Source organism: Accipiter gentilis, chromosome 11 (genome assembly GCF_929443795.1).
Source record: "Accipiter gentilis chromosome 11, bAccGen1.1, whole genome shotgun sequence".
NCBI classification, from domain to species: Eukaryota; Metazoa; Chordata; class Aves; order Accipitriformes; family Accipitridae; genus Astur; species Astur gentilis.
In genome coordinates, this window is record NC_064890.1 from 26583188 (window position 1) to 26597817 (window position 14630).

Consider the following 14630-nt stretch of genomic DNA (forward strand, 5'->3'; position numbering starts at 1 on the left):
TGATAAAAGTTTAACCTAAGATAAATATGGTATCTGGTTTCCGTGTTGTACATCGTTGATGTTTTATAACAATGCCTTTTGTATACTTCCAGCAAAATGGCACTCTCTGGGCCATGTTACTCTGTCACCGTTCACCCTGAAAAGAGGATCTCCATTCTGTGTCCTCCATTTCTTGGAATAAAATGATTTTTAGAAATTAAATTAGATTTTTTTTTGCTTTTTCTTGGTTTCATATTGGAAAAAGAAAATAAAATGTTTAAGGTATACAGGATTTCTGAAAACATTATGAGATTTCAGCATCAAAGAATTAAACTACCTGGAATGTATTTTTCTTTCCTTAATGATGTCCAACAACTTGAACAGTTCATTCCTACCCTAGGCTTCAGTGTCACCTTCTAGGCTTTTTAGATATTAGTATTAGAATTTGATTTCTGTAATGTTATCTTGGCCAAGCTGTAGGTTTTCGTAAGTTCCTAGAACATAAACCCAAAAGGACCTCACCAATCATTACCACTTACACAATACAGATTGCAGGGCTTCCCTGAGGATAGTTCTCCAAACAGCATGTCTTTCAGAACAAATGATTACTTTTGATTTTAAAAGTACTTTTGATAGAGCACCCATCTCAAATCCTTGGAATTTGCTAAAAATGCAGATTAAGCTTTTTCTAGCTTCAAATCTAGCCAGTGGAAAAATAAATTTCTGTCTATTAGACTACAGAGCCTATGCCTGTTACTCACAACATCAGTACATGCCACGGACAATCTTACTTTTTAGTTTATAAACTGAATACATAGAGGTTATCCAGTCTTTTAATGTATATTTTGCTTTTCACTTGTTTAAACACTTTATGAAATTCCTCTGTATTCTTTCTGTATTAATATTCTTCAAATGGGCACAGGATCACTGGGGAACTCTACAGACTGAAACAATGGAAGACCTTCACCTATTGCTTGATATAGGTCTGTGCACCTGAGGACCTTATTTGGATTTTGCTACTGTGTTTTCTATAAGAGTTACTATTTATTTCATTATTTATCAGTACCCTGAGTTCTGTGTCAACTGAAAACTTTGTTTTATATTTTTGACTATACATTAATTAAAATAAGATGAGACTAACCTCGTCAGAATAGCAGAAGTTTCCTTCTACATGTTCATTTGAGATGTGTCATCTAGCTAGTACTTAACCCTCTTGATTTTATGGTAAATTTTTATTCCCACATTTTTTAATTCAAAATAATTAAAAAAGCGAAATCATTGTCTTAGACTATTTTAAATATAATGTATGAACAAAATTTATCAAGAGAAATTGTCTTATTAAAATGAAACAGTGTTTGAGGGGAATAATTTTCCCTTTATCTTTCTGATTGTCTTTCATATCTTTGTTTAATACTTTATTAATTGAGGACCGTATCACTGTTGCATTGCTTTTCCTGCAGGTTTGTATTTCTCAGGTTGGTTTATTTACTCTTCTTAGATATGATAGAATAGTTATTATTTTCCATTCTTATGGAATTTCTCTATTTGTTCCAAGAAAAATAAAAAAATCACTAATAATCCAGAAAACTCCCTGATTTCAAGACTTTTAGGCGCAAGGTATCTACAGATGGTAGCTTGAAATTGTTTAACTTCAGTGGCTGCTGTTTAACCTCTAGTTACAATTGAAACCAAAAGCATTTTTCCTCATCCTGTGATGTAAATATAGCATTTAGCTTTTTCCCAGAACAGAAATGTGTATTGAACACTTTTTCTTTTTGAGAATTATTACTACATTCAACTATTTCCATTCTGAGTAATGTGTATTCTGAATTCATGTCTGTATCATAATGAAACTACAGTCCTGAGTTCTTTATGTTAATTGATGAACAAACCAGTTTCAGATATTTTGAGTCAAACCCTGTGAAGCTTTGTGCATCTTTGTGAAAATGAATACTCTCTGTGTGACAGATAATCCTAATTGATAATCAATATCTCAGCAATCCATGTTGCTGAGAAATTAAGAACTATTAAATAAATATTTGTTTACAGATGCACATGCATGCACACAAAACACGCATACAGTCACTTTCCTTTTATACCTGTGACTGACAGAAACTGAGCTCTTGCCTAAAAATATCTTTCAAAGACTTCAAAGAGCTTAGTATTTTTTACAAGTACAGAGATGTCCCCATTTTCCCTCCATATGCTGGGGTGATGTGAATCATTAAAGTTCAATTCCTGGGTGTATAGCACCTAGTGCAAATTTTCACAGACGCTATTTTGATTTGATAGTAATTTTGCATGTGCAATGGACACGTGTAAAACATTACATGAAGTGCAGGGCTCTAGAGTCTCAGTACATCGGAACATGAAAAACAAATGACTCTAATCAGGGTACGTAGGAAACACTAACGTATTTATAATGGCAAAAACCCTCCTGAAATTAACTTGAAATAAGAACAAAATAAGAAAGAGACAACATTCAAATGACTCAGGGAAATACAATACCATACAATTTAGGAGGAAACTAGCATAGATAACAATAGTTAGAAGCCAGAGTGGTTTTGGATGCACCTGTGCAAATAGCTTTTTCAGGGTGCTAAATATAGGAGATATATTCATGCTTGATATAATAAAAGATCAGGCCTTTTACTTCAAAGAATCTAAGGGGTATAAATAGGAAGAGAGAAAAAAGAAGCGTATATGTATGTGTGCGCGTGTGGTTTCAGTTTATAAAGATGCAAGTCCTTCTGACGCACAAAGGGATAAACTACTGACAGTCTGCGACGCTAAGAGGCAGGAGCTCTGGCAACATGTGTTTAACGCTGGATACCATGTATTTCCGTTTTCTTTATTGGCGTGGTTGTACACACATAATCTGTGTGTTGTCTAGATGAACAGATAGCCCACCCTTAGGGCAGATATGATTTCCGAGTATTATTCTTTTGGCTTGATCTGGCAGAATCCTCTGTCTTTAATTAGCAAATAATTACTGGAAAATTCTTAAAAAGCCATTTATCCTGATGAAAATAAAATCAGACTTCTACATCTGAGTTATCTTGTAGTTTTGTGAAAAGCACTGCTAGACAGTCTGTTACCATACTAATCTGTGACCAGTGATGTGATCAGCACAGGATGTTAAAGAAAACCTGAAGTCCAAGCACTCACCCTACACCCTGCGACTTTTTGGCTCAAGTCTGCTTGTCATGGTGTGTTTACTCCTAAGCAGGAATTCAGTATTAGTGCATAGTCAGATATACATGGTCTTTATGAACTGGAGAAAATATGTTCAATGTCCAAAATGCTTTATTTCCTTGCATCACTTTAAACAACATACAAGGTGTGACCAAAAGACACAATATTCTTCAGAAAAATCCTCAGGAAGACGGTCCCCTGAAAGAGGCCTTTGCAGCACTGTAGAGATCCTATCTAGGTGACCGAGAGCAGCTACCCACGGATTAGACGAGGGCAGCGCGGGAATATGCATTTGCAGCTCCTGAGCGGCGGATGGCCTTTGGCTGCCCCCATGATCCCGAAGCTGCGGTTCAATTTTCCATTTCAGCTTCACCCAGTGAACAAGGTCAGCCCATACTGTCTGCAACAGATTGGTATCTTAGATGCACGGCCGTTTCGGGGGGTGCACAGGGTTCCCTTACGTAATCCCTTCCTTCTCTCTGCTGGGGCTTTCTTTATTCTCTTTACTAACCTACTGTTCATTCCTTTTTACGTCACGTATTTTCAAAAGCTATAATAAAAAAAGCATGATTTTAGCAATAATTTAGCGACAGCTTTAATGACGTAATATAGCACCTCTTCAGTTTATTTTTAAAGCTTAAATTCCTCACTGTTGCTGCAACAGGTTGGTGTAAATGAAAGGTAAAATGTTGACTGATGAGGTTGCTATACATCACTTCTGTGTGATGTAAAATCATTGTGGCTGTTTTCTCAAGGGCTGTTCTTTTATGAGACTGAATTACATCATTGCTTCACAGACAGCGTTTTTCTGCACTCTCAGGAGGCACACAGGGTGAGAAAGAGATGAACGCCAGCAGCCAATGGGAGATGCTGCTTCTTAGCATTGCTCTGTGAAGACATGCTCCTAAGGGCATGCTTAATATTGAGCATCAGTGGCCCCACTAAAATCTGGAAGACTAGTCACGGGATTCGTGTTCCTTTAGAACGCCCTTGTGTGTTCAGGACATTTTGGGCACAATGGCATTTACAAGCAGGTTTCTTCCTCCTTTCTTCTCTCAACCTCTTTCCCAAGCTTGTAAGTTACTAAAGCAATAGCCTCAACTCGGTCATCTGCCCTTCAAGCAAGGAGAGCAGTTCCCGTCCTGCTCCCCCCTGTAGATATCCCTCATCTTGCCTTACACCACCACGTGCATTTAGAGGGAAACTCTGTGCCCACCCCAGAATCACTGCAATAACGCCTCTAAGAAGGACAAAGACGACTTTGTACATCAGACCGATGTTTCTGATCATGTAAAAACTTTTCCTTCCAGAACTCGGGATGACTGGCAAAACAGAAACAAATTCTGTCACTGGCATTGTAGCACGGTATTTCTTAACAGCACCAAAATACTTAAAAGTAAAGGAAATACATTGTAGAAATGACTGAAGGGCATTTAGTAAGGGATTGATTGCATCCACAAGGTGCGGTCATTTCTTGGGGTAGTACAGAGTTCTGTTCTTAGAAAAGAAAAAGGGTCATGGCAAAAGGTTTCAGGGAGAAGAGCTCATGGGCTTTTATATCTTCATCTACAATTCAGTTTTTTGTCCGCCACTGCTACGTGGTGCACAACGAAGACGGCAAAACCGTAGCTTCCCTTCACAGACCAGCAGATCTTCAGAGGGAAGGGGAGGAGAGGGTAGCAAAGAGAAGATGAGGCCTGCGTGCAGAGCCAACTTTTCGGCAGACAGAACAGGCAAAGGCAGGGATCGAAAGAAAGGTTGTTTGCATACGCCAGCTGTGCCTTTAGAGCTCCAGAATAGCATATGATCTAATTGCAAACTGCCCTGCATGGCTCAACTGCACTGACAGACAAAGAAACTATTTGGCGATGTGGTATTTACATAAAAATCAAATTAAAGCTGTTTAAAATCGTCATCATACTGAAATGACCTACTAGAGCTCAAACACGCAGGTATCTCTGCTGTCTTAATCAATACACAAGAGACACCAAGGTCACGCTTCAGAAGCAGCATACAAATTAGAGCCTGTTTCCTGTCAGGAAAATCACATAAAGCTGAAGAACGTACATCTAGAAGAAAAAAACTTGACAAAACCTACACTAACAAAGCAATACTTAAGGCTTTGAAAATTATTGAATATTCTGTTAAACTAAGAACGTGGCAACATGAACATTTACACTGGCGAGGTGCTTTTTGCTTCTCGGCCCATTTCTCCTTCCCACAAAGGCTTCTGGGCAAATGGTTGCGAGAGAGAGAGAGGGTACAAGAAACCTACTTTGATCAGGGCAGAGTGGTATCTAACCAGGATCCTACATGAAGAAAATTCAAGAAGTAAGCCCATTCCCTGGTATAAATTAATGCAGTTTCTTCAGATCTGAATCAGCCAGCTTGTTCCGGGTCTCTGGCTCCCAAACATTTCTCTTTTATAAACCTTGTAGCCGATGAGTTCTTTTTTCCTCGCTGTCCCACCCTGCAACTGCCTCTGTGGCATCCCTGTTCCCTGCCAGCTTTCTAATTCTTGGTGCTGTGGCTTCCTGCAGGTCTGCTGTCTCGTACCACCGGCCACCCAGCAGCACCGAGCCCTAAAGGAGGTGCAGCGGAAAACCAGCAAACCATGAAACGCCACCACAGAGAGTAGCAGATTAAGGTGGAGGAGTAGTTTCTTGGGAAGGATAAAGCCTTCCTGTTCTCATAATCATTTCTGCTCCCCCTGTGCAGCAGCATGGACTCCAAGCTAGGAAACCAGGCTGATCTTGTACTCCAGGTCTTACCTATGATGTAGATAAGGTTGGTATCTGCTGTTCTAGGTGCACGTAACAGGAACCAAGCACAAATTTGCTCCCTTGAACAAAGGCATGGTAAAGAAATCTATGCTGGTTTTCTGCAGGGTCAGTTACGCCTGCCCTTCACTGGATAGGTGCGTGCAGGGGTGCCCCAATTCCTTGCGTGCCCTGCGGACCACCCAAGCTCTGCCTGAAGGACAACCTGCAGACAGCCTGTCTAGTCGTGTCCAGTTGCGTACCGAACTACTGTGTGCTCGGGCTTGAAAACCTCAGAAAAGAACATCGGTTCAAGACGCAGCATATAAACTGCACCCAGACAGATTTTACAAAACACTGAGAAACCCACCCCCGCTCCCCGCCTTTCCGTGCCATGCCAGCCAGCAACCAGCACCCTATGGTAGCCGTGGGCTACGACCACTGATCCCATTAGGGCTGCTCGGCTCCTTATCTTCCTCTGACAGGATGCGTACAGCAATCTCCTACGGAGCGACTGGTAGAGCTCTGGCCACTTTGAGTAACAGTCTCTGAGACTGACAGCCTTGTGCGCCTGAAGGGATCAGAAATACCACTGGGCGACAACTGGAATCCTAGCTCTGACACCGCCTTCCTGTATGACATTAGACATATCAGCATCTTTCCTCAGGGTGCTGCGTAGGTGACTGAGGAAAATAATAATGCATCATCCTAAATTCCCCGAAGACTGGCTCAGACATCCTAAGCCCAATTGCCTCAGAGAGAAGACTTAAATCATATTCTAGGGGGTATTAAGCTCTGAGAGATATCAGAGTGCTCATGAGGTCTAAGCGAGGACTTCTGCCAATTCTATTTTGCAAATAAACTCTGCTACCTTTTAAGAAAATAGTTTGGAATGATACAAAAGGAAACTCTGAGGTAGCCCCTTTTCTTTCTGTTCTTTCCTACAGTTTGTCTGCCAAATGATGTGACTCAGCCCCTGAGGACTGTAGTAGACCGAATCTTGATATAAGAAGTATATTGATCAAGGGCAACACGTCCACCTAACAGCTCCAAATAACTGATTTATGTTCCTATGTGCTGTCTTATTATATATCCTATATTCCTATATTCTGTGTCCTATATTAATTGATACTCCTATATGTTTTGTTCCTATATGCTGTAAAGAAGCTCTACCTGGTTTAGCAGGATTAGGAAAGAGTAACAGTAGTTCTTCTCGTTAAAAGAACTTCATTTTATTCAGAAAGATTCAGCAAGTTTAAAAGACATTCCTACCCTTTAAAAAAGTGTTTTCTCTGTGCTTCTTTCAAGGAGCCTAAGGACAACAGAGCTGGTTCTCAGAAGATGAGAAGGATGAAAATTCAAGGGGAAAGCTACTTTGCTGAGCATCAGAGGAAGGAAAGGAGGAACCTGAGATGTCAAGAATGAGAAAAATAGAGAGAGATAAATTTGAGGGATTACAGGAGTATAAGGCAAGCGGAGAAGAAGGGAATGTTTGGAGTGACAACAGTGATGGGAAGACAGTAGGAACCAAAACAAGTTTCATGTCCTTCAACCTAACTTTGTGCTCAGAATAGCTTCAAATAGAGATTAAGCTGCTGTGCTTCACTGAGACTGATAGCTATTTATAGACCCATTATTTGTCCTACTTCTGCAGCATTTATGCATTTTTTTCTTACATTAGAACAAACAAACAGTAAAACTTGAAAACATTTGCTCTCAATGTACAACGTACCATGGAGAAACTATTTGACTTTTAAAAATGGTATTTTGATACTGAGCTGCTTTCAGTGATTTTTAATGATTTCTAGTTAGGGGAAGACATAAAGGTGTTAGGTCACGTAGTATAAAAATTACCATTTCCAAAATATTTCAAAAAGTTTCATTAATGATATCTTAATTTTTAGGAAGTAGGGTTTTTTTAGATTAAGGATTGTGTGGTTTATTTTTACAGAGAGAGAGACTTTAATTTTATAATGGGTTTTTTCAGGTTTTCATCTTGTATATAGAAATGATCATTACTGTTCAAAAAGTTGAAGATTTCAAGGTATTTCTATTATTCCTTAGTAAAAAACTTGTGATATATAAAAACTATCAATTTACTCAGTGTTCTAGCTTACAGGTTTCTTTTGAGATTCAAGCTCATTTATGAAGTTATTTAACTGTATCATATATCAGTTTTTAATCAGAAATTTTCATCAATACAAAAAATGAATGATGACCTGATATAGCCTGTTTTAAGAATCAAAAATAGAAGGCTGTGCATTCACCAGGCATTCATTTAGTATTTTTCTGGAAGCATTCCAATAAGAAATGGAGGAGCTCAGTTTGTCGGCAACCTGAAATGAAATGAAGCAATCATCTTGAAACTTTCTGTATTTAAATCTTCAGATGCTTACACAATCAGAAGGTAAATGAATGATTTAAGTAAATTTTACACTAGCAAAAAAAAAGAAAAGAAAAAAGATCTGCAGAAGAAAACAAAGCTATAAAGAGCAGAGACAAGTAACTTAGGCTGTGACAAGCGATCTGCATCAATTGCTAAGAATTTAATTCTGGCTTCAAAGTTAGGTGAAACAAGAAAGGCTGAATTTGTCATTGGCTGAGAAATCCATTCCAGCACAAGATTTTAGTATCTGGAAGTATTGTAAGGTATTATTCTACCTGAACATGGAGGTGGGACCGGCACAAAGGAAGCACTGGAGCAGTAGACAGGAGGTGAGAGGTGGTGGTTGGAATGACAAAGCTGGGGAAGTGGATGTGAGAAAAGCCAAGAGTAAATGCAGAAACGTAAGATGCATAACAGCAATTGAGAGAGTTGCCTTAAGAAGGTGATCAAGATACAGTGCTAGGAGAGCTTAGATGAAAGGGTATCTATAATAAAGGGTAACGTGATAAATTAGGAAAAACATGGGGTTTGTTTCTTATTTAGGTGATTTATGACCTTAGAAGCCTGAAGGCTCATCTTGTTATTGTTCCCATAAGGGGACAGAGGTCGAAAAGCCTTATGCCTTATTATTTGCTCCACCATGAGGGAAAATAGCTACAACCATCAATTTATCCTCTGCATTTACAGCAGAAAGTTGTGCTGATTATTTTGGGGGAACAAAAAGAAAAAAAGAAAAAGATGCGGTCATCTGGAATGATGCCTAATCATTAAATAACGTAATAAAGTATTGATACATCTCTTCACATGTAAAGAAGAGAAATATGAAGTATTACAATAGCTTATATCAGACATAAGACACATCCAGCTCTTTTGACCCTATTTGAGAAGCACTCTGCTCCCCTGGCTGTGCAGTCAGAGCCTTTGTCATGCTCCCTACCCTAACTCATCCTTCTAGTTCATCCCAAGTATTATGAGGAAAGAGACAACGGTGGGCACAAAAGAGACAGGAAGACAAGGAACGGAACGAGACTTCAAGAAATCAAAGGGTGAAAACTGAAAGCAATAGAAGTGCATACCTCTAAAGAAAAATTATTTAAGCCAACCTGTAACAGTATGTCTTGCTATAGGAAGAGAACTTTACCCTTGATAAAAGCATCTTAAAATCCACCATGACTTTTCCCTGTGAGCTCACAGGACTATTAACTAAACCATGTAGTAAACTGTGATACCTTACTGTAATCCCTGATTTCCTCTATGATTTAGGGATATTTACCACACTCATCTGTTGTGGGGTTTTTTAGTTTGAGAGTATGAGTTACCTGAGAACTAGGAACTGAGGGCCAGAATCTTAGATAGCGTAAAATGTTGGAAATTCAGTGACTCCAGCAGCACTTCTGTCTCAACTGCACCACTAAAGACTGGTCGTCATGTTTTTTACTTGCCTGGCACTCTGCAGGGTATGCATAGTAATAACATCACAACAATGACCATCATTTAAGGTTCAGAGGATATCATACCATTCAAGGGGAAAAAAAGAGAAATCTACACTGTGTAGTTACAGCAGCTTTTCACTCAAGACAAAGATTTTGTTGCATGCATGAAAAACACAGCGAAAAACATGCAGTAATTGAGACTTGATCTTCACCAGTGTTTAGATGTGTGTCTTGAGTAATTTTCCTAGAAGACTTCCCATTTAAAAAATCTACTGTCAAAACATTTTATGATGTTCTGGACTTCCTGTTCTCTGTGAAAAATCTGCAGAGATATACTCCAAAAAAATACTAGAAAATTTGTATGAAAATTATAGTTTAAAATTGCTTTTGGCCTTCCCGTCTTGTTACAGCATTTTGAAGAACATCTACAGTTATTTAGTCATGTCAACAAAGTAATCTTGAGGGGAAAAAAAAAAAAAGCTCTGCAATCATTCCTTATAAAACAGTTATGCTTTCACGCTGTTTTTATAACTGATTCCATAGCAAAAACCCACAGAAATATTACTGCAAGGATTTAAGGTCTTTTCAAAACAACTTCTAGGAATGGGTGCATTATGCCCATTTGGCATAATGTGGGATAACAATCAAGCAGGGAATTGAGTATTTTTCCTTGAAAAATAATTTCAATCCAACCCCAAATCTAGAAATTCCATTTTTTAACCTGATTGTACTATAAAAGGCAATCACATGAAGACAATATCCTGTAAGACATGTTTTACATTGAGTCCATGGTATGCAATATGTGGTAAAACCCCCAAACCCTTAAAATAATAAAATAAAAGGATAGAAAATGACCTTTTTACGCTCTTATATTTTAATGGATTTTTAGTTATAATGCTAATACAAATAAAGGTCATACAATGCTAAGAGCCATAAAATGCCTTACCGTAACAGTCATATTTGAGGGATTTATATGATTAACATTACATAAAAGTGACCTTCGCTTTAATGTACTGGTATTATCATTCCCAGTGAGAATGACCTCACTGAGATATCTTATCATCTTAAATCACAACATCTTAGAATACACCCCCTAATTTGCTTCTTAATATAATTGTGGAGAAATTGTAATCCAGTGACTGTTATAATAGCTCTAATGCATCTAATGCATCTATAGGTGACCTACCCATACTGTTTACCCTGAAAGCAAAATGAAGTTGCCCTCCTCCAGCAATTTGTATTGTAACAAGAGTTCTCTGTTTCTGTGCCACAGTAACCATAGCACAACAACTGTTTTAAATAGCCTCAGCACTAAATTATACAGTTCCATACCTGGAACGATATAAAGTGAAAGACTCTTTTAGAGGGTAGAATAGAATAAACATACAGCTATATAACTGAATTTGTAATTTTTTATTTTTTTTTTATCAAAGTCAAAACCCAAGCAGAAGCAAGGTCCTAACTTACTAAATCCTCAGGTCCTAAAATTGAGTCCTAATATTTACCAGCCTATAATTTTCTATTGTTTCTCAGCCATTACCAATGGAAAAGTAAGTCTGTGAAAATAAAGAATTTAAATGAGCATGAGCAAACAGACTCACAGCTGTTCTTCGTTGTACTTCACATACCTCATTTTTTTCCCCCTAAAAGTATACTTTCATTAACCTATTTCTCTACAGAGCAGAGCAGCAATAATTCTAGAGCACAATTTACCTTCCCGAGTAACCTAAAAGGGGGTATGGACAGAATGGAAGGCAACTGTGTAGCTGCCTGGAATATAACACAGATTGCCTCTAGCGAAGGAACATAAGGAGCTAATTACCTTGAAGGTGCAAACTAATCAAATTAGGGTGATAGCCTGCTCACGTTATTCACAAGAATAGCCCAGATGAGGTTACTGAAAAGAGCGACAAGTTGCCGATGAAATGGACAGTAACGTTTAAAGGCATATGCCCAAAGGGGCCAGTCCTCAGTCCCAACCACCATTCTGTCTTACTGGTCCTCAAGTTCAGATGTCCCATCTAACACTGCATCTGAGCTGAACCCTGCCTGTTATACAAAAAACCGTATGAAATTGTCCTTTCCCCATATGTCTGTTGCAACCTGCTGCTTTTCCAGCTGTTCACCAATCCCGAAATACAGCAACTATCGCCCTGTGCATAAAGCCTGAATAAACAAATCTGTATATCAGGGGTATGGGTTCAGCTGGACTCATCTGTTTTACACGTGATGTAGTCTGTTGCACAAAGCATGATTTATCTATTTGGGACTGGAAAGGATCTTGAGAAACTCTCTGACAGGGGTGTCTCATGCTTAGAAGGGTAAAACCATAACGCCTTGAAGAAAAGGATTCTTTGTAGGTAGTGCCTGCTTCGGATGGGCAGCTCTGCATCAGTTCCTTGTAGATTAGGACTGTATTGCCTTCCTATTTTTATATATACAGTAATATTGAAAGGTGAGACTTAAAGAAGTTTGGATCAATGCGTAAAAGCCTTCCCACTCATTTTAGAAAGAAATAATATTTTCATTTCCCAGAAATGGAACAACTCTGATTTTCCTCTCCAAGCTGTTTTACACTAATGTAAGTCCCTTCAGAAAAGTGATTTACATCATCATAAAGAGGAACAGAGTCAATAACTACCGAGACAAATCAAGGAAATCTTAATGAGGCTCCTGTGTGCAGTTTTTTAAATGTTAGGTGAATAATCCCAAGAAGAGCACAATTATGCACCATTAAAGGCTGCTGCTATATGAGCCTGAAGAGGCTGGGGGAGGTCTGCACACCTCCACATCTGGGACAGGCAGGTCCGACCGTTGCTTGCACTGCTCTGGCTACACAGCAAACGCTTGGCCACCAAGCATAAAAGCGTTTTCCTCACTGGATAAATGAATTACGATGAAATATAAGGGGAGGGGAGCGCCTTTGAACAATTCACCTTTTTCCCAGCTGCCACACTTGAAAGGAGTAGGTACTCCTGCTCTGCTGAAGATACTGAACTGGAGCTTTTCAGAATGGGTAAGACAGGAAATAAATTGCCAGTTTCTCAGATGTCTGTATGCACTGATCTTCCCTCCCACTTCTATTTGGCAAGACCAAATCCAGTATCACAGATGTTAGGGGTTTTTTGCTTTCTGTTTTGGGCTTTGTGTGTGTGTGTGTGTGTGTGTGTGTTGTTGGGGGTTTTTTGTCTGTATTCTGAATTTTTAAAGTTGATCAACTAATGTAGCAGATCAGACGATGTCAACTGGTGTATCATCACATGTGGAATAAGACGACCTATTCGGTATTTCATTTCTCCATCTGTAAAGAAGGAACTGTATTTCTTTAATTGTCCCCTCAGGTCGGTTGTGAGTGAAGTTGAGCAAAATGTTTCAGAATCTATAATCTATTGATTATATACCATCAACTGATTATATATCATCAGTTTACTGTACATATCTTTTGATGATATACTATTCACCAGAAATATTTTATTGGAATTACTTGTGAATTTTTCTGATTTTGGATTAATTACTTCAGATGAGAAGTTGTGTTTTAAAGTAAAAATGAATTATTTGAAAACGGCTGCCTGTAAAACATATGAAAAATACTTTAACTTTTCTCTTGAATATTTCCCCCTTTAAAAAACACATCAGTTAAAGATGGTATGAGCCTCACTCAAAATAAGTGAAACTTTCAGTTATTGTCATATAAATATTTAAGTCAAGCCGAAATTTTTTTTTTTTCTATGTTGCAGTTTGGCTAATAAAGTAAAAGAAATAAATTCTTTGCTTGACCCTTCTTGTGATGACAAACTTAATTAGTGTGAGAAGTCAGAAATACATGAGTAGAATGTAATTATTAACTAAAGTCAATGTGTATTAATTGTCTGAAAATAAGCGGCAAGGTTTTTCTATACAGTTTGGTATGTATCCAACCAAATTTTCAAGGAGATTTAAGAGCTTATGTCAGAGATTTAATCACTTTTTCAGAGATAAGGTTGATTGGAGATAACCTTCAGCTGTTCCATAGTTTCTTTAAACTTTGATTTGTCATTAGGAGAATGAATTAAAGTCTGTTCCATTTCTGAATACTTCCATCTTTGGTATTCATTAAGGAAATGTGTACATGGAAAACAAAAAAGTTGCTATTGAAGTTTTTGTTCTTTGTAAAAAACCGATATATTTTAAACAAACATGGAAATGGTAGAAGAATAAATTCTACTTTTTCAATTGGTTTTATTCGAAGCTATATTCTGTACACTTTGCCAATGTATTAAATTTAAGAGTCATGGGAATAGTAACCGCATTCTTTCTTTCCTTTAAAAGGGCCCAGACTCCGATTATTCTTCAAATGCTAATCACATTTTCAGCTCTGCTTTCATATTTTGACAGTTTTAAATTTCAGTGACACACATGCACTTTTAAATACTTAAAATGTGTTCTTGATTGCCTGAAAACACCTGCTTCCTGATGGAGGAAAAAGTAGAAATGACACAGAAAAATCCTCATCCGTCATTTGGAACACCTCAGAAAATGTCACAGCTGGCATTTATTGGCTATAATAGTCCCATTGATTTCAGTGCATTTTGAGGGCCATCTTGAGACCTTCTGAAAGACCAGATTTGCTGCATCAACAATTATATTATGATTGTGGTGGCAGGCATAGCCAGAGCCCGGTGGGATGACACATGCCTGCACGTATCTGTGGGTTTCAGGGAGCTGTCGGAAGCATTTTGCAGGTGAAGCGCGTGGCAGGTCTGAGGCTGGAAAGCCGGTGGCTCACCACGGCGCTCAGCTCAGGGAGTTTTCAGGCCAGCTACGCGTCGGGGCTGTCGAGGTAGACAGTATGCCTCCACAGGCCACCTACCCGTGAAGCACAGATTATTCGGTTTAAAG

The 14630-nt window shown here is 38.5% G+C and overlaps 1 protein-coding gene across 2 annotated transcripts in view; it reads right to left on the minus strand.

Annotated features, from left to right (window-relative positions):
- Positions 1-14630, minus strand: part of KCND2 (potassium voltage-gated channel subfamily D member 2) — a 279711-nt gene that overhangs the window by 185615 nt on the left and 79466 nt on the right. The gene's annotated exons all lie outside the window — the stretch shown is intronic.